The sequence below is a fragment of the Eulemur rufifrons genome, chromosome 7 (assembly GCF_041146395.1).
Source record: "Eulemur rufifrons isolate Redbay chromosome 7, OSU_ERuf_1, whole genome shotgun sequence".
In the NCBI taxonomy this organism is placed as follows: domain Eukaryota; kingdom Metazoa; phylum Chordata; class Mammalia; order Primates; family Lemuridae; genus Eulemur; species Eulemur rufifrons.
This window is the reverse complement of record NC_090989.1, coordinates 115,530,237-115,551,486: the sequence shown is the minus strand read 5'-3', so window position 1 is coordinate 115,551,486 and position 21,250 is coordinate 115,530,237. Positions and strand designations below refer to the sequence as shown.

Genomic DNA, 21,250 nt, shown 5'->3' with positions numbered 1-21,250 from the left:
CATGTGTGTTCATCCCAACGTGTGTTTTCATGAGAAATCCAGTGGCTGTTTAAGTCCTGGAAGGGCATCTTGGGATTATTTCAGCAACTCACGAAGGCAGGCTTTGTGCAAGGTGAGACAGAGAGGAGCTGTCACTTCCTGCTTTGTGAGTTGGATTTTCTTTCTAGGCCCTGTTTTATTTGTGTTATTTTTCCTGTTCATGTGTTAGAACAACTTCTGACTATTTGTAGAATTGATTACGATTAGATAATAAGACCACCAATTCAGTAAAAATAAAGCTGAATTCATTATCCTGCCAGACAAGAGACCTACATTCAGATCAGTCTCCTCATACTTCTTTGCATTTTTGTGTAAGCATGGAGATTTCTGATTAGTTCTAATAGGACGGTGATTGGCACCTAGACCTAAGTGAGGATTTCCTTTTTGAAAAACCTACTCAGCATTCTGATCTGTCCCTACTTAAACCTATGGGTTCCGGTCTTGTCACCTGACTTGAGCTCAAAGAGGCAAGGCTTCTGGAGGTCTCAGTGCTGTGTCTTTGAGGCTGTTTGGAAGGGCTTTAAAGCATTAGGATAGCAGAAGTCATAGCTGGTTCCTGGGGCCTGTTGCCGAACCATACTTTCTATGGTGTGTTCAGCCCTTCCCTTGGATTAATGCAGGTCTGTCTTTGCCTTAATGGGAGGAGACAGAAGGACCACTTCCAGGGAGTGGGGGCACTAGGATAGACTGCAAAAGCCATGACATGGCACTGAAATGAAGCCCTGTGTGGGGTTTTACTCAGACATTAGAGAACTGGCTGCCCCCGCGAGTACTGTGCTAACTGGGAGAACTGGTGGGGCACATGGGGTGGGGGGCGCGGAGAACCCTGACCTTTAAAATTTTTGCTGTTAAGTTCTCGCAATTCTGGAATGTCTTTAGTTGCTACACACTGTAAATTGAGTTTTTGTGCAGAAGCACCGTCAATTACCTAGGAGGCACATTTTTCCCTAAACAGAAATACACTTCTAAGTGAATTTCTTACTCTGTTTGTTGTATTTAGTATTCTCGATATTTGTTTTTGTTTTTGACATTTTCAGGAAAGCAATCAAGAGCTTTTTGTCACATTTGAATGATCTATTTTAAGATATTCTTTTCTATTTATAATGAGTTTCCGATAAGACGATTTTCGCCTCTATTTTAGGAAATACTTTTCACGGTCCTTTTTTTTTTTTTCTTTTATAAAGTTTAAATAGGAGTCTTAGCTCCAATCCTAGCAACTACCTTATATTAAAAGTAGCAAAATGGCCTTTTTTTTTTTTTTTTCCCCTCCCATGAAGTTCCCTTGCTCAGGGAGAATTAGGAAAGTTCTGGTGATTAGTCATTGTGGTATTCAGCAAACAAATATTCTGGAGGCCATGATTTATGTTACTGGTTTAAAAAAAGGTTTTATGTGTCTCTAGACGATTACGCTTGTGAAAGGTAAGTACCCTGTATTCCCAAAAGGTCTCCTGGGTGCCCTGTTTGTTGTGTTAAGGTCTCTAAAACCCAGTGGCCATTTTCTGTGAGCTGGAATCCCTGTGTGAAACTCCTCCCACCCTGGAGTCTATGCGCGTTTGTTTTCTAAAATGAAAGCACAAGCAGAAACTCGAGCTATTCTACAGAACAGCCTGTTCTTTAGGTTTTTTTAGATCAGTATATTTAAAGCATAATTTTTCTAAACAGCATATTGTGGATTTTTATCTGCAGTGGGTTCGGGGTTTGTTTTGGGAGTTTTACTTTTTTAAATGCAGATAACTTATTTGTTGCTCCCCCTGCCCAGATAATTCTACTCAAAAACAGGTGAGCAGGAGAGCTATTCAGATACCTGCCAGAAACCTTCATTCTGTTTTAATTAGATTTCTTAGGGGAGTGAAATTGACAAAAGCTAACTGGAATTTAATTCCTTTGATATTCTCCCCGCCCTGCTTCCCCACCAGTTTTTTTCCAGTTGATTTCTTTTGTCTGAACCATTTTTGTGCACCCATTTGTAAGACCAGCCAGAGTTTTTGTAGCATTTCCGTAATAGAAAAGCCTTCGTGTCTCTATGTGTCTCAGACCTACCGAGGGGCTTGCTTGACAACTCTGCCAGTCGCCTGCCTCTCCTGAGCCCTGGGAAGAGGCGACTGTTTCACAGTCCCGCACTGCCTCAGAGCTCTGTGCCGCCATGCCTGGCCTCCCTCCAGAGATCGCAGTGTTGTCAGCGGTGGCTTCAAACTGGAAACATGGGAGGAGGAATTGTGGAAAATGGGGGAGAAGGAAATGTTTGTGCAGGGAAAGTGTATACGTGTACTTAAATAAATATCTAAGGGCGCAGGCCCATACACATGACCTCTGTATGTTGTTGGCATTTTGTGTCTGGAGCCAGGAGAGGCTGGCTGTACTATGGGGAGGAGCTGGGGCGGAGCAGGCTGAGCGCATCAGTGGGCTTCCTCCAGGTGGTCTCCATGCCCAAGAGACGTTCAGAATGCCCTCCAGACTGAGGGGATCAGCTTTGCAGCTCTCTGATGTTTCTAGAGCAGAAATTTTCTTCCTGTGGTTGACCACCATTGTTCATTGAGCAGTTCTGAGGATTCCTTGAGGGTATTTGTGATCTTTGTGGATATGCTTTCTTGTGTTGACCCCATTGTTTTGAAGCCCTGACAGCCAAGTGGTCCAGGCTCCATTTCAATGATCCATTTTTTGGAATTGTTATATTTGTGTGACACAGTGATGGAGCATGATGTCAGCCCAGAATACTGTAGCCCTGAAGGGAGCTACCAGTACAGGCCGATATATTGCTCAGCAGTTGTTGCTTCCCCATTACGTACCTGCTAATGATGAATGTGGCACCCCTTTAAAAAGGAGAGCTGGTGCCTCTGGAAGTGAATCTGATTTTATGAAGTGCTGATTAGGAGTTGAGTATCCCCTTCTTCTTGAAGCTCGAGCAGACCCTATCATTAAAGTGACTATTTGGAGCAAAGTGAGGAGTTTAATATCTACCACTCTGTCTCCTAGGATTCATGTATTGAGAAATTTTCCCCATGGGAATGAACAAACTGGAGGGACCCTGTAGAAATAATGTCACCCAAATGTATTCCACATTAAGCTTCTTACCACCTGTCCTTTATTAAGGTGGAGCACTTTGATAGTTTTGAGCATTTGAATACTGACGACATTTAAATTTTAGGAGAACAGTGGATCACTGTGCAGAGATTCAAATCTCATAGGCAGAACAAAACTTATAAGTGATTTATGCTTATATTTTTATAAATTATAGTCTACAACTCAAATAGTAAATACATACAGGGCAGGAAGGTAATATGAGCGATAAATGTGGGCTTGGTATAAGATAGAGTGGTTAGGTCATGGAGAGCTGGAAGGTGTTGAAACTTCTTCAAATACAGTGGGAGCCTGATGAATCTGACCTGCAGGCTGGCTCGGCCCGTGGACTGCTGCTCTGCCTGCCTGCCATAGAGCCACACCAGCCGGCTCAGTCCCCTAGTCTGCACTTCCTCAGTGGCAGCCTGCTGAGTCTTGTCATGCAGAGCTTGGGCTTGAAGCTCTCTAAGGCCCAGCTCAAGAAAAAGTAATGGCAATTGAACCTTCTCCATGTCACAGCAAATAAATCAGCCACTTCGGATATAATCCATCTAATACAGGCAAAATAATTGTGTAGGGGGGACAGCAGAAAACACCACATGCATGTCCAAGGACATTGGAAACGCATCAGACATAGCAGTCTTGACTCTAAGTTGCCCGGTTCTCAGTGTCTCAATCCCAGGATGAAACAGGAAGAACTCAGGAAGCCCCTCCTTGTCCAGCCATGTCCCTCGCAAGGCAGCCAGATGGAACCAAGCCTTCAGGGGCTAACCTGGGTGTTTGTTGTCAGGCCATGGATGACAGCAAAGGACAGCAGGCACATCCTGACGTACCTGGTCTGTGGTGTTGACCTGCTCCATCCAAGCATGTCTTCTGAAGTTTCTAATAGACAGCAACTTCCTAACTAGTCCTAGACTGGGACAGTGTGAGAATTGTTCCTTTCCTTCCGTTGACATCTTATTGACCTTCTGCATACCCTGGAATTTACAGTGCCTTCCTTTTTCCCTTTTAAACATCTTTTAACCCTCCGTTTTCCCTCTTGGTGCTGAGTTATAATGTCTTTAAAGCACTTGGCATAGGGCCTGGTGTGCAGAAAGTGCTCAGTAAATGTTAGCTTTTGTTGCCGCTGGCATCATCATCATCTCCATTGTAACTGTTGTCATTCCGCCAGAAGTAAGAGAATTTGGTTTCCTTAAACTCCATCTAAACCACATCTTTAGATCTACCCCACGCATCTCCGCCCTAATTAGATGGATCCACACATACAAGACCCTTTTCTGGAATCTGTCCTGTTTACTTCACCCAATTTTATTGCAGGAGTTGAGCTGTTCTTGGAACTCTGGCAATAAATAAAGACAAGTTTCTGCCATTCCAAGTGAGGTTGTAGAATTTATGCTGTGCTGAGTGAGTTGGAGGGGCGCCAGGGTAGAATCATTTAGGAGTTTGTTCCAGGATGACTTGACCAAAGAAAAGCCATCAGCTGTTGCTACAGTGGACTCCTGACCTCTGCTGCTCAGAGTGTGGTGCTCGGACTGGCAGCGTGGGCATCCCCTGTGAGCCTGTTAAAGCTAGCTTTGTGTGTCAGGGAACTGGCACAAATGATTATAATGTAGTATTTTAATGGTGGAACATGTATCATTCTAGCTTCATTTCAAATTAATCTGGTTTAAAAAATAACTAAAAGCCTTTTCAACCCTTCAAAGTTCTGGACTACATTTTGAGGGTCGCATGGTCTAGCTTTTTGTTAATTTATAGTTGTGGTGCTTTTTTTCCATCCCAGGTAGTACTTTCAGGTGGTCTTGTGCCCTGGACATGTAGTGGCCTAGGGTGCCTTGGGCAGAGCAAGACTTGGGAGTACAGCTGTGTACTTAGTAGTCCCTGAAATGGCTCCCTCTCCCTTCCTCTCTTCTCCCTCCTCTTTCCTCCACTCTCAGGGAACTCAGCTTGGAATTCGGGATCCCAGCCCGTCTCCCATTCATCCATTTGAGTTACTGCCATGGTGTCTGTGATGGGTTGAATGGAGGCCCCCAAAAGACATGTCCACGTCCCTGTGAATGTGATGCAATTTGGGCAAAGAGTCTTTGCAGATGTAATTAAAGATCTTGAGATGAGAGGTGGGCCCTAAATCCAATGGCAAGTGTCCTTATAAAAGACACACGGAGGAGAGACAGATGAAGAGGAGAAGGCCATGTGAGGGCAAAGACAGAGGTAGGAGTTATGCAGCCACAAGCCACAAAGAGACTGGAGCCACCAGAAGCCAGAAGAGGCAAGGAAGGATTCTCCTCCCCTACAGCCTTCACAGAGAGTGTGGCCCTACCAGCACCTTGATTTTTGGGCTTCTGTCCTCCAGAATTAGGAGAGAATGAATTTCTGTTTGAAGTCACCAAGTTTGCGGTAATTTGTTACAGCAGCCATAGGAAATAAGTACAGCGTCAAAACTTAGCCTTGTACCAGAAGTACCTGGGGGCTTTTAGAAATTAGATTCTGGGGCCTTACCCCCAGCCGATTCAGTCAGTCTGGGGTGGTGTCAAGAAACAAAATTTTTAATAAGGGTCTCCAGGTGATTCTGATACATCCACTACTGTCCTTCTTTGGCCCTATTTTCTTTTCACCCAGTTCACTTCCCTTGGGCAAAATTCATGCTCACGTTTGCAGCCACCTGCTATATGTCCGTGCACTGCACATCTGGATCTTCAGCCCGGCTTCCTTTCAGCACTGGAGTCCATTTTGGGTGTCTGTCAATTGAGACAGGCTCCTCAGAGGGAGCACAGACTTCATCATCCTCCTCCCAGACCAGCTCTTTGGTCTGGGCTCCCTGCCGGTTAATGGCACATCTAGGCAATAGACCTGGCACACCAGCCATTCTTCCCCCACCTCTCCTCTAATTTCTGATTAGTCAGTCGATTCCCCCATCCAAACAGCTTCAAATCTTTCCCTTCTTTCATCCCCACCTATCTCCTTGTCTTCTTTTCAGACCCCGTCCAGACATCCTTCTCACCAAACTGCTCCCAGAATGACCTGTCTGCAAATCTGTCATATCATTCCTGTTTTAAATCTTTTCCATGACCTGCCATTGTCCAGGGTGTACATCAGAGTCACCCGGACAGCTTTATAGAAACTCCCAATACCCAGGCCCCACCCAACACCAAATAGAATCTCGCGTTGGGGCCTGAGCACTGGTGTTTTCTCAAGGTCTCACAGGTGATTGCAGTATGTAGTTAGAGGTTGAGAACTGTGTGGCTAGAGGATGAAGTCCAAACTCATCCTGACATTGGAAACTCTTCCTGACCAGGGCCCCGCCGGGCTTCCTGCCCGTCTCCCAGCACACACCTGTGCAGCAGCCGTCCCACCTCTTTGTCCTTCCCTGAGTGTGTGGTTCTTGCCTCCTTACATTTGCTTAGACCTCTGCCTAGAAGGCCTTTTTCCCTCTTGTTTGCCAAGGAAATGTTCTCTATCCTTCAAGACTCAGCCCCACCTCCCTTTCCCGGGCTCTTGTTCCCCAGTGTAGGCTGCCTCCTCCAGAGCCCCGGGTGCCCGCAGTGCAGCACTTTGGCCATCATGTAGGAGCTGCCCGCATGTCTGTCTCCTCCACTGGCCTGTGGGCTCCGGGAATGTGCTGAATGAGGGAAGAAATGGAGGACTCAAAAAGGCCAAGGGGAGGAAATAGTTCTGTTTCTCTGAATTATCGTACTCATGCTACTTTATACCTCCTCAGACACTTATTGAGAACGCTACTTGATTTTAATGAATGTATTGGAAATTTGTCAGTAGTAATGTCAAATACCATTTATTGAACACTCACTAGCCAAGGTCTCTATATTCATTGCCTCCTTTAGGTATCACAGTAATCCTCTCAGGTATTATTCTCATTTTACAGAACAAATTAAGCAAAATGCCATGTGATCAGGTAATGCAAGATGGTAGAAAATATGAAGTAGAATACATAGGTGGTCACCTGGTCAGCAGCATGTTAATGGCATATTATAGACTAATCAGGAAAAACTAGTTTTAGTGGTAAAAAAGAGCTAATTATATGTAGTTTTTTAAGTGGCAAGTACATGTTTGACACTGAATTTGGCATAAAGCACAATCATTAAGTATACCTATAAAAAGATGAGATGGTTTATATTTACTAACACTTATAATCATACAACTATGGTTTCCTTTTTTTTTTTTTTTTTTTGAGGCAGAGTCTGGCTCTGTTGCCTGAGCTAGAGGGCTAGAGTGCCATGGCGTCAGCCTAGCTCACAGCAACTTCAAACTCCTGGGCTTAAGCAATCCTACTGCCTCAGCCTCCCGAGTAGCTGGGACTACAGGCATGCGCCACCATGCCCGGCTAATTTTTTCTGTACATATTTTTAGTTGTCCATATAATTTCTTTCTTTTTTTAGTAAAGATGGGGTCTGGCTCTTGCTCAGGCTGGTCTCGAACTCCTGACCTTGAGCAATCCACCCGCCTCGGCCTCCCAGAGTGCTAGGATTACAGGAGTGAGCCACCGCACCCGGCCAGTCTTCCTTTTAGGTATGTTAGAAGTTAGTTTGAAACCAAGAGTCACAAGATCAGAGTTAAAAGTGCAGCCTTGCCAATTACAAGTTATGTGGTACTGGGACTTTGGCTTAATTTTTCTGAGCCTCAGTATCTCATTTTTGAAATGGAAATATTATAGCCTGCAGGGGTGTCATGAGAAGGAAAATGAGGTGGTGTGTGTGAAAGTGATTTTTGTACCAGGCTAAACAGGAATAGGGCTGGGTATGCTTGTCACTGTTCTGCATTTGAGTGCAGAAAGTTGGCCTTTGGGAGGAGTCAGGCCGGGGAAGGTGGTGTTCTGCTGGGTAAGCAGATATGGGCACTGGAACAATCACAGGCTGTCTGAATTCCCTGGCATGGTGGGGTAAAGGATGCTGGGATGTGAGCCTGAGAAAAACAAATGGAATGAGCTACTTTAGGGATAATGATGGAATGGAGAAGAATGGTTAGAAAATTCAAATCTTGCTATGTTTGTTGAAACAACTGAGCTAGGAGAGTATAACTGGTTAGGGTTTTGCATTGGTTCACCTGTAACCAAAGACCACAGATCAGCTCCAGGGAGCTTAACATCTTGATCTTTCACTCTTAGATTATTCTCAACAATTCCATCCCCAGCAGTTCTGAAGCTTTCTGGATCTGAATCCAAGAGCTCCCTTGGCTTGTGGTCTCAGTGCCTTGATTGATGGATTAACCAGGCCAGAGCTGCTCCTCACGGGGTCTCCATCATAGAGACTGAATGATAATGTGCATTCAGTCTCCTCCTCCTTTAAAGACGAAACCAAGGCTTTATCTTTTTTTATTCTAATGGATTGGAAAATAGTTTCTAAGTAGCTATCAGTATTATAGTACTGATCTTAAAATATGATTTGCATGAGAAAAATGATTACATTCTGCTACTCCCTGGAGGTGACCTTAGAATGCAATCATGCCTTTTTGTCATAGACATCACCATCCTAAACTTATCAAAAGTTTTGGAGCAGGAATCAGTGTAACATGTTTAAGGGATCAGTAGATGTATGTTAAGACAGAATTGACATTCTAAAATACCTCAACAGGCAGGGAAAGGATGGATGAACACAATTAAATTTAACTAGAATAAATAAGTGAATTTTTGAGTTGCAGTTAAAAAATTCAACCCTGGAAGTTTGGAAGCCAATGGGGAGGAAGCAAAGGGAAGAAAGGAGAAGCCCGTGCCAAAAAAAGACCTCTATATATTATAAATAAAATCTGTTGTCAAGCACTATTTGCTGTGCACTTGCTGAATGCTGATATACTATCATTTGATCCTCCCCAAACTCCATGACGTGTAAATTATTCACTCCATTTTATAGATGAGGAAACTGAAGTTTAGTGAGGTCAAGCACTTTCCGAGGTGACACTTAGTGCCCATCTGCCTTTTGAAGAGAATGGCATAGTAAGGCACGTGGGACCAGAAGTCTGGAAGCATGTTTTGGTCACACAGTAAGATCTTTGACTTCTCTTTAAAATTCCTTTTACAGGGGAATAGCTGAAGGAATTGGAGATGTATAGCTCAGGAAAGGGATATGCAGGGTAAACCTTCAAAGGACTGTCCTGTGGCAGAGGCTACAGTTCTGTTGTCCCCGCCCTGGTGGGGACTTCTCCGACAAGGAGATTCCCACACTGAGTGGAGCTGCCCCACCCGCGATCTGAAGAATCTCTAAAATTCATTTGTGGCAAGTTAAGAATCAGAGTGCACGCTCCCCTAAGAAGCATGTGCTCTTTGCTTTTTGTTTTTGCAAACATCCCAGGCACTGTTTATATTGAGGCGATGCTTACTCATCTGCCCATTTTGAGAAAGGTGTGGGGGGGCTGGATCACCAGCTACTTGGACCCCAGGAGAGTTTCTTTGTGTGGACTCAGCACTATCTTGTGGACACCAGAACTGTGAACTGGGAAGGGGCTGTGGTCATCAAATGCGCCGGAACCCCAAACACAGCCCTGGAAAAGCTGTGTGGGAAGGGCCCTGCTCAAGGGATCACATTTTTAGAAGGGACTGCCAGCCCTCAGAGCTAGGAACTGCCTTGAGGAATTCATTTTTATGACTCTAACCCTATTATAAAGCCTATGACACCTGGAAGAGCAGAATGGGCAGGCGTAGCGACGACAACACAGGAAGAGCCAGACCTTCCAGGGAGTGTGGTGCCGCTTGTGGGATACCCTCTATTAGGGCTGGTGCAGAGGCCTCCCTCCCCCTCCCCCTCCCCCTGCATCCCGTCCTACCTCTCCAGTCCAGGAAACCCCTCTGTCCTGCTCCCCTCCTTCTTGCTACCTGCATGGGAAAGGGCAACGTGGGCCTATGAGAAGCCACTCAAAGAGGTAGAAGTTCCCCAACCTCTTCTCCTCTGGTTATTCTTCACAATAGGGCTTCTGGGGGCAATCCTGTCAGTGGGCATGCAGGGTTGCCCAAAACAATAGAGTCCCTAATTCTGTGTCTGTTAATACAGTTACTGACTATTTACCATAATATTACATCATGGTACATGTATCTAAGTGTTTTTGTACCAAAACATGGTACCAAAATATGTTAATATTCTCCCAAGGCCTTAACACATGAACTCTTACTGTATTACCTATCATTCCTTATCTTGCTAAATATATTTTTGCATTTACCTTCCACAAGTATTTTTTTTTTTTTTTTTACCTGGCTTCCCTTCTTTTGAGGTCAGCCTGGTCTGAGCCCCACAACTCCTGACCATACAGCCCACCAGAGCTGATCTTATCTGGACTTACTGGAAGCCTGAACGCCTGAGACGCTCCAGGCACTCAACTCTCCCCTTACAAACTGGCCCCTGCTTCCGGTAGCCTTTGCACCATCACGCGGTACGTTGGTTGCTAGTATCATAATGAGATGGGCTAGAGAAAAGAATGTGAGTATTGTTTTGTTTTGTTTTCTGGGATTTTTGTGGAACGTTATCGGGGTAAAAAAGAGCAAGAGAATGAGATACCACATTTTATCTCGTTTGATCCTCATAAGAATGAGGTTGCACTGCTATGTCTATTTTATAGATTTAAAAAAAGAAAACCAGATGTTAATTAACTTGTCCAAGTTCATGCAGCTAGTAAGTTGGTGGAACTGGAATTTGAACCGAGCAGTATGTTAGCAGAGGCCCCGCTTTCCCCTCCGAGGGTAAAGATGTCTGACCGTACAGGAAGAGGAAGGATGGCCCTGTGGAGAAGGACAAGGAAAGCTGGGACTATTGGCTACATCTGACAGTTGCCGTAATTTTAATCAGGGACTTCGTGGAAGCTTGAACCCAAATCTAGACTAAGCCACGTAAACATGCTAAACCCCAAACTGAACCCAAATTTTTAATATTTTTTCTACTGAAAAAAATACAAACTAATGAATCCACTAAACTGAGACTTAAGTTAAAAAATTCTAAAATCAAAAAACCAAAACACCAAAATATTCCCTAAAATCATAACCAAACTGCTATGTTATTTTTTTCAAAAAACCCTTTATGTGAAAAGAAAGGAGCAAATGTGGTTTGCTAGGAATCTATAAACAGATCAGAGAGGCGACGAGGCAGAATGCAGAAGAGGTTTTTTATAGAGGTAAAAGAACGTCACTGTCCAAAACAGGCATATACAATAAACAGATAATACCCTAGCTTTGTTTCTATTCATAAATTTGTAGCCAAATTTGAGTGACCTTCTGACCCAAGAGGATAAGTATGCATAATGGAAATTTATTGATGATATTTATTTTAAACAGTCTCTTTTCTACCAAGCTTTTTACCAGGACAGCTAATAAATAGGCTACTTGAAAAATTTTTATTTAAACTGTTAATGCTGGCCAGGTGCGGTGGCTCATGCCTGTAATCCTAGCACTTTGGAAGGCTGAGGTGGGAGGATCGCTTAAGTCCAGGGGTTTGAGACCAGCCTGAGGACCCATCTCTACAAAAAAAAAGAAAGAAAGAAAAAAATTATTCATGTATGGTGGTATGCACCTGTAGTTTCAGCTTCTTGGAAGGCTGAGGCAAAAGGGTTGCTTGAGCCCAGGAGTTTTGAGATTGCAGTGAGCTATGATGACACCACGTACTCTAGCTCGGGCAACAGAGCAAGACCCTGTCCGGGGGGAAAAAAAAAATTTGTTCATGCCTTTTCCCACATGCTTAGAATAAATGCTAATAATGATCTAACATAAGAAATTATTTAGATGATAGTTGTAGCTAAATGCCCATGGGGGTGGCATGGGGGGCATGCCACAGCTAAGATGTAACTGCTCTGTGCATTAAGAAAGAGTGATTAGTTAATGAGCCCCTATGGGGTATCAGGTGCTGTGAGGGGGTCTGGGGAGCTCTTGGAATACAGTGAAATAAGATGTTTGTCCCTGACATTGAGGAATTTCACATTCCCTAGTTTTGGACCTGGGGCCAAGGCTTAGTTGATACTTGCTCCTACTGACATTTGCAACTAATAATAATGAATTGGTTGGTAATGATAATACTAAGATAGCTAATGTTTATGAAGCTTGATTTTTGTGCCAGATACTAGGCCAAGCACTTTTATAATCTTTTCATCATTTAGTCCTCATGTTAACCCTAATAGATTCTATTATTGGCTCCATTTTGCCGATGAAGAAACTGAGGTGCAAAGAGTTCAAGAAATTTACACAAGGTCACAGCCAGAACATGACAGAGCCAGGTCCCCCTGACGCCAAGGTTCAGACCCTCAGCCACGGTACCCGACTGCACGTGGTGTGCCTTGTCCTCAGTCATCCTCAGGGAGAGCCCCGTGTTGTGAACGGACTGTAGCAGTGCTTAGGGAGCCTCTCAGTCCTCCTGGCTCAGCAGCTTTAATTTCCCACCATTCCCTTTCTGTGCCCCCTTCTTGTGGCAACCCCTTTGTTACACTCAATAAATATTATCTTGAAATGGAAGTGGATAAAAATAAAAATCAAAGTAAGTAATATTCATGAGTGCCATATATTACTTTAAAGTTTAAATTTTTTTAAGAAAATGTATTAAAAGTAAAATTTTATGGAAAATACTGAATTTCCCTTAAATGTTCACCCCTGGGCCACCTGGTGGTCCATATGGTGTCTTTGCACATACTGAGAAACGGCCCCCTTCTGGCAGGGGATACAGCCCTGCACCGAGGAACATGCCAGGCCAAGCAGAGCCTGGGCCGCCGCCTCTCAGCCGACCACAGGGCGCAGCCGGGACCCTGCACGTGGCAGCCCTGCTCCAGGCCAGGCTACGGTGTGCCAGACACACAATGGGGAGTAGGCTGGGGTACTGTCCTCTGAGCCTTGGATAGTTTGGGCTCTAGTACATGTGTATCACTAAATGCAACCAAGGAAGACTTGGAAAAGCTAAGTTCTTTATGTGCTGGTGCTCCAGAACCTGAAATGGACAGTGTGGTTTCTGAGTCATACTGCCTGGGTTTGAATCCCAGCTCTGCCGCTCGCCAGCTAAATGATCTTGGCCAAGCTCCACAGCCTCTCTGTGTCTCACTTTTCTCATTTGCAAAATCGGATTGCTGTGAGGCTTAAATGATGTATATGCAGTGTGTAGAATGGGTACTGGGACACAGCTTGGCTGGCATATTTAGGTGAACTTCCTCCTGCCAAATGAATTAATTCACAACAGGGACATTGATGCATTTGTAGGGGTAGGGGGATGCCACTCTAAGGTAACTCTCGGAAAGGCTGCCCAGAGAGGCTCCAGCATAAGCAGGAGACACAGAAACCTGTTTCTTCGGAGCGTAGTAGCCAGCTCATGTGCTACACAGCTTAGTAGTTTTCAGCAGGATGCAAAAAGCATACCTGCCTAGACCCTATCCCCCAAAGCTCCGATTTGGTGTTGGCGATGTCACCCATTTCAAATTCTTTTTGAGGTTCCACAGCTGAATCTGATGTGCACACTTCTGCCGAGAACCACCATTGTAAGCACGTCTTTGCCTTTTCCAGCTGAGTGTGGGGTGCCTGATGGGGGACAAGGGCTTATGTGTGCCTTTGGAGTGGGTCATACACTGGTGTGCCGAGACACACGAGCATCCACAGTTCCGGGACCCAGAAGCAGGCCGCAGGCCCAGCGCCGTATGTGGATTAGATTTTCACAGAGAGGACGTGAGAAGGAAGCGACCTGCGGTTACGGAGGGTGGAAAGTTACAGGGTGCAGGAAGGGAGGATGGCATGCCGAGGCTAAGTCCTTTACAGACACCCAACACCAAGGCCTCACAGGACAGCCACATGTTGCCAGCTTTACAACTTTGTTAGTATCTAAACAAAAATTAAAAAGTTAATTTTAAAGAGTTTGTTGCCAATTCAGTCCCAGCACTTGAGACAAAGGCCAGATTCCTGGACTTTGAACAAAGCGTATCAGTAGAGCTTGCAGGATTGCTCTTTTTCTTCCTTTGAGCCAGAACAGTGATAGTAAGCAATTTTTCAGCATTGCAAAGCTGTGTTTCAGTTTGAACTCTCTTGGGCCGTAACATCTTTGTGGGCAGCGGACAGCCCTGGCTTGTCTCACGCAGCTCAGCTTTAGGCCAGCAATGTCGATTTGTTTTGTGTGTGGGGTTTTTCTCCCTTCACCATGTCAGAACAACCTTTTTGACTTTTTAAGGCTCAGTGTCTTTTCCCCCATAACATGGAAGGAAAATAGCAGGCTAGTTCACGTTGACCTAACGCTGGGTCCAGAAAGCTCGGTAATTGTTGCAGGCATGGTGGGCTCTGTAAAGCTTAGTGTCGGGTGCTTTTTGTGTTTGTATTCATTTAGTAAAGGTTTATTAACACCGATTATGTGGCAGTTGCAGCGCTGAGTGCTAGGAAAACTGTGGTAAATAGTCTCAGCCCTCACAGAATTTTTATTCTGTGGTAAAGGCACAGATTTGTCAAATAGTTTTTAGTTGCAATCATAATAAGTACTATGAAAGAAAAGTATGCTGAAAGTACCTAGCAGATGAACCTGATTGGGGGAAGGAAGGGGGTGTTGGACAGAGATGAGGGGAGGTTGCTGCCAGTCTGGAAAGGCATTCCGGGCTGCAGAAGCAGCGTGTGCAAAGGCCCTGCCATTAGGGGGGTGGTGGGAGAGGTGGGGGGGACCCGGGCACATTCAAGGAACAGAAAGGAGGCTAGTGTAGGTTAGAGTGGCAGGAAAGGAGGTCAAGTCACAGGGGACCTTATAAGCCTTGGTGAGGATACTGGGATTTGGATTTCGGGTTTTGACAAGGCCTTCTGACCGTGTCTCGGCTCTGTGGGGGCTGGCATGGAGCGGTGTCACACCAGAAGCTGGCTCTGCCCTGGAGATCGCCTTTCCCCAGTGCTCTTGGAGGCTTCACACCCACTGGCCTCATGCTGCGCTCCGACTGGCAGGTCCCCAGCATGAGCTCATAACCCCTTAACCCCTGAGACCTCGTCACCAGCCTGTGCTGATCGAGGAGGTCGAGCTGCATACTCGTGGTGGGGAGGGAAGCACGTAAAGACTCATCGTCCTGACGCATTCACTTCAGATTAGCAAATCCTGGCTGTGCACGCGTTTCCTGGGCTGTGGGACAGACACGGTGGCTGATGACATGTCAGGCGGCTCCTTGGAAACACCTATTCCACAGCGAGGCTGTACACCTGGCCAGCCATGAAGGGTAAGGGTCCAAGGCCCATTGTCTATGATGCTCAGACCATCCTGGCAACTGCCGCCCACGGTCAGGGGACTGCTTGCCTTAAATCCAATCCTCAGCTGCCCTTCTTAGAGATCTCTCTGGTACATTCCTTAGCATCTCTCAATGATTTCTTGGCATGTGACTCGGACTGGCTTCCTCCAATGGCCCTACCTCTTGAATCCTGGTCTGGGTGTGTTCCTGCCGCCAGCTCATTCAGGGGTGATCTTGTATAACAAGCCTGCAGTTTGAACTCGGTGCTGGGCGCGTTTGTGCTGCATAGAGCAGGTCACCTGCTCTGACTCAATTACTGCTGTGTGTGTACACATACCCTCGAGGCAGCAGAGTGCAGTGGACTGAACGCTGTTCCTCCATCAGAAATCCCAGGCTCTTCTCTAGGCTCAGTTTCCACATCTGTACTATGGGCATGATAGTAACATCAGCTTCCACGCACTGGACGTTGACTCTGTTAGTATTTCTGTTTTATCTGCCTGCCTCACAGGATTGTGGAGGGGATTAAATGAATTAATATGCAAAGTACTTCACAACCTGACATGTATTGGAGAAAAGTAATTGCATTCAAACAGATGAAAATTGTAATTGGCAATATTTGTGGCAACTGTCCTTACGTAATATTGATTTACAAACAAATATCTGTAAGTATATAAATGGTTTTTAAAATGAATATTGAGGGTCTACTATGTGTCAGGCACTGTTCTGGGTGCTTAAGATATTAATACATCAGTGAAGAAAATCAGATCACCACTCTTATGAGGCTGAAATTCTAGCAAGCAGATGGACAGTAAATAATGAAGTGAATTGCATAGTGTGGTATGCAGAGTGTTATGAGTGCTGTGGAAAAGCCAGGAAGCGGGCGGGGGCGGTCATGGGTGCAGGGGAGAGGGGCAGGTTGCTCTATCTAGTCAGGGAGAGCCTCGTTTATGTTTTATGTGCATAGTCACTTATTCAGCAAACATTTACTGAGTACCTACTGTGTGCTGCTTCCTGGAGATGTGCCAGTGAACAGGATGGCTAAGTCCGTTCCCTGCTGGGGCGTACTTTCCGTGGGCAGAGTGGACCGTAAACAAGCAGGCAGGTACAGGTGGTTGCAGGTTGGGGTAAGCAGTGGGAAGGAAATAAACAAGGTGATGTGAGGGCAAGTCAGAGGGGCAGCAGGGGGAGGGATGGGGTGGCCCCTCCGAGGCAACATTTGAGCTGCGCCTGAAGCCTGAGCGTGAGCCAGCCAGGGGCACTGCTGGAACCAGTATGCGTCAAGGCCGCAGGGCCAGGAGAGGCTTGGCAGGGAGTGAGCCAGGGGAGCCCTGTGAGTAAACAAAGGGAGGGCAAGGAGCGGTGCCGGAGGGAGCAAGTGAGTGTGGAGAAAGTGGAGGACACCCGGCCTGCAAGGCCGCAGTGAAGGGTCTGGGTTTTTTCCCAAGATCGGGGAAGGCCACTGAAGGGCTTTTAGCAGGGCTGGGCTTGATCTCATCTGTGTTTTTAAAAGATCGCACTGCATGCTGCAGGAAGGGTGGGCTGCGTGAGCAGCTCTCTCCGTAGCCAGCCATTGGGAGGACAGTTAATTCTCAAGCTAGTTCCACCTGACATTTGCTGAACTCCCTGCTATGTGCCAAATGCCATAGTCGATGTTGTCTCGTGCACCATCTCATTCACTTCTCTCTGCCCGGCTTCTGGTTCATCCGGAAAGTACCAATGTAAACTGTGATTCACTGTCTTGCAGGAGCCCCCAGAAAGCCAGGGTGCAGAGGGGCTGGAGAGTGGATATTGCTTAACAAGAGAGCAGGTCCATGTTAGGATAACCCGTCCTTGAGACTGGCTGGAGGTTCTTGCTTATTCAGAAGCCAGAATGTACAACAGTTCCTCCCTCCACCCTCCCCCAGAGCTGGCAGGCGACAGAGAGGAGGGAGGGCCAGCCTCCATTACACCAGCAGGCCCTTTGCGCTCACAAGAAAATGGTGGTTGGCCTTTGAAACCAGCCCTGATGCTAAGCTCACCCCTAAAATGAGAAGTTTCAGGAGATAGGACCCCTGTCCTCAGTCCCCACAGCATTCAGATTAAAAATGCCTTCTATCTTGGGGACTCTTGAGTATCAGTGGAATTTGGTTGAAACAAGAAATGGAGACACAGCACGTAAGGGCTTCAGAGACAGATTCTTTAAGCCTGTTTGCCAGGTTTCTTAAGCAAGCAGGTGTCTGGGCAAGCTTGATCCTGAGATGAACCCAGGGTACACGTGCTACCCTGAGCGCTGCTACATTTCAAAAAGAAAAAAGGAACCAAGGACCTTTTCCCCCTTTCATCTTTCCAAACAAGCAACCTAAAATATTTAACTGGGCCCGTTGCATCATTCGCGAATCTGACAATACTCGTTCTCACAATCTGTGTGCACGCAACTACAAGTCTAGAGACCTAATGTTTACCTTTTCAAGATAATAGGTAAGGTTACCCAAGCCAGCCTCCCCCTCTGTTGAATGCACTCTAGCAGCTTCCTGATGTTGGCCTTTAAAACAGCCTGCATTTCAGCAAAAAAAAAAAAAAATCCACCTTTCCTTGTCATACTATGCCTTCTTGAATCTGATAGCTTTAATGCATTGAAGTCTGATAAATGTAGCTATTCTGCACCCGTTTGGGGCCGCATTTAGAAGGCAAAATCAAGAGGATTTTCCTTTTCCTAGACACAGCTCAGCTCTATAAAGGGCTTCTGTTTTGTAATCTGTTTTCGAGATCTGATGCGTGTGTTTCTAACACCCCGTCACGTGAGGAGGTCTGACGTAGTCACCCAACATGACTATGAGAAAACTTACTGCGGAGATGTGTGTGGGATGGTGCAGCCAGCTCACTGGAGCAAAATGACCTTAGTCGGAAAACTTTCCGCAGGGGACAGCAGACCCGCGCAGTAGACTCCGCTTCAATATGGGCCCAGCACTGGCCCGGTATGGACTGTGAGTTTGACTTTTGCAGGATTCCAGGTCAGTATCCTAATACAGTGTGTGCTTTTTTTAGTTAGGTTTTATTTCTAAGTTTCTTTTTATAGACAACAACTTGCAGTAGAGAGTGGAGGAAGTTGCTCTGTCCATTCAGTTTTGTTGTTATGTGCGTTAGGAGTTGAGCGGCCAAGGTGCTGGCAAGAGAGCTCCCGGCCTTTTCCTCTGACCCGAAGATTTAGAAGAATGGGGTTCAGTCTGGCCCTGGAGAGTGGCCTTGAGTGAGCGACTTCTCGTTCTCACTATGACTGAAGACTGAAAAGGCTTCCTCCCCTCTCCTCTCTGTAATGCTTCAAGATTTACTAGTAAACATACGCCACATTTTATTAACAAGCCCTATAAACGTTTCCATAAATAGATAGGTTGCCTAACAATATAAAGAGATTTTTTCAAGATTTGGGTGTTTTGCATTGTGAGAGTTAGAGTCTATATGGAAACTATCATTTTAAATTTTCTTTACTTCTGTGTATTTCAGTAAAGTTGCCTTAGCTAACTGGAGAGAGAGAAGATTTAATTAAGCTGGAAATACTGGGAAGTAGTTGGTCAGATTGCTGCCAAGAATTGTTCTCCTTTTTTTCAAATTCAATCCCAGCATGAGTAAATCAATGCCTGAAAGCAGTATCTAGGATATAATGGGGAAAGGGCTGGTTTTTTTGTTTTTGTTTTGTTTTTTGGTAGAGACAGGGTCTGGTTATGTTGGCTATGTTGCTCAGCCTGGTCTTGAACTCCTAGCCTCAAGCGATCCTCCTGCCGCAGCCTCCCAAAGTTCTAGGGTTATAGGCATGAGCCACCGCACCTGGCCAGAAGGGGCTAATTTTTAATAGATGAACAGAATCACATGGGCACATAGATTACTGTGACCAGGCTAACCATTGAGACTTGGAAGGCAAGGTTGCCAGCAATGCTAGATTGTACAAACATTGTAGACAGCAGCCTTGCAAATCAAAGAACAGTTTTGACCTGTGTATAGTATGGGCTGGACTATTGGTCCACCTGGTTTTCAGCCATGCTCAAACTCAAGCTTAGAAAATTCAGGACAAGTACACGGAGCGCATATCTGTGTTTCTGTATGTGTTGGTCTCTCCACTTGCCTCCTGACGATTTCTGCTTTGTGTCTTACCACACTTTTATTCACTTTCTCTTTAGTCCTCGTAGGCTTATATATGATTTATTTTATTGAGTAAAATAATTTAAAAATTTTTTTAATTATTAAATTTAATAGTTTAATTAAAATGTTCAATCAATTAAAATTATTTTGAATGTTTTCTTATTGGACAGCATAGCAGTTCTCAAACTTTTTGGGCCCAGGACCTCTTATATTTTATACTCTTACAAATCATTGAGGACCCAAAGAGCTTTTGTTTATCTGAGTTCCATCTATCAATATTTACCATATTCAAAGTTTAAAATGGGAATTTTAAAAACTATTAACTCCTGGAAAATGACTATGATAAATCCAATTGCAGGATAAAATAACATATTTTATAAAAAGTATTTTCAAAAACAAAAGAATAGTGAGAAGAATGATACTGCTTTACATTTTTGCAAATATCTTTAAGTCTGGCTTAATAGAAAGACAGCTGGATTTTCATATCTGCTCCTGCAGTCACTTGCAGTATGTTGCTTTAATTGAGGTATATAAAGAAAAATCCAGCCTCAGAGAAAAAGGAAGTTGAAAAGGGAAAGAGTTTTTAATAGCCTTTTCCAGTTAACTTTTCCAGTTAACTTTGATACTACACCAAAACTTGACAAGTGGTAGCTTCTTAGAAGTATATTTTCATTAGTAAATCTTTAAGACATTACAGAGAAGAGAGTGAAGTAACCCTTTTCACTCTGCATTCTTACTGAGATCTAGAAGTCACTTACCCAAGGCCACTCCTCAGGGCCAGTTCTTTCTCACTGTCAACATTATCAGCAATGTATTGTGCCTACAGGCACAGAGAGTACAAAGATGAATCACATTGTCCCTGCACTCAAAGAGCTCACAGGGAAAGATATAAATGTGAACAAATGCATGATACTATATGCTATAATGATGCTATGAACTCAAAACTAGAAATTCCAAATGAGGGAGGCCACCTGGATGAGTTGTCACTTGAGATGAGTACGATGAGGATTGCCAGGCAGGAGAGCTAGGGGCTGGGAGAGAAGGATAACCTTAAGATGAAATACAATTTTTCTCCTAAAGCTTTATACAGATGGCATGTAGAAGTCTTCTGAAGTCGTGAGGAAGGGGATCCATAACAAGGGAGGCTGTGTGCTGTGTGTGTTGTGGGCATATGGATATGGGGAATGGGGAGGCTAGGATGGAGAAGGGGACTTCTGCTTTTTACCCTAATGCACGTCAGTGCTGTTTGAATCTTTGACCATGAGCATAGATTTATTTTCTTTCTTTCTTCCTTCCTTCCTTTCCTATCCTTTCTTTATTTTTGAAACAAAGTCTCGCTCTGTCACATATTGCCCAGGCTGGAGTACAGTGGCATGATCATAGCTCACTGCAGCCTCAAACTATTGGGCTCAAGTGATCCTCCTCTCTCAGCCTCCTGAGTAGCTGGGACCTGAGTAGCTGGGACTACAAGTGCATGTCCAGCTTGTTTTTATTTTTTTAGAGATGGAGTCTTGCTATGTTGCCCAGGCTGGTCTCAAACTCCTGGCTTCAAGCAATCCTCCCACCTTGGCCTCCCAAAGTGCTGGGATTACAAGCATGAGCTACTGTACCTGGCCTATTTTCTTTTTTTAAAAGCTAATTAATTCTAAAAAGCAAGTGAAGAAAGGTCATTTTAATAATCAAAAGTATCTTATTTAAGTGCTTCTGTTTGTATTATATGTATATATGTTTATTATATTAGGCTGCAGCATAGCAGGAGACAAAAGCAGCAGAAAATTCCAAATACGTTAATTAACTAGACTTTCCCAGCGACATTTATATGAAGTATAATTATGAAATGTTTATCATATATTTATGTAATTCTTTTTTTTTTTTTGAGACAGAGTCTCACTCTGTTGCC

General features: G+C 44.8%; 1 protein-coding gene across 6 annotated transcripts in view; it reads left to right on the top strand.

The window, feature by feature from the left end:
* Positions 1-21,250, top strand: part of ZBTB38 (zinc finger and BTB domain containing 38) — a 119,260-nt gene that overhangs the window by 87,292 nt on the left and 10,718 nt on the right. The window contains exon 1 of one of the 6 annotated variants that reach the window (XM_069475392.1): positions 18,197-18,227. The exons of the other annotated variants lie outside the window; for them this stretch is intronic. The gene's annotated coding sequence lies outside the window, so the exon portion shown is untranslated. Of the gene's footprint in view, positions 1-18,196; positions 18,228-21,250 lie in introns of those variants that run through there. 6 annotated transcript variants of the gene reach the window in all.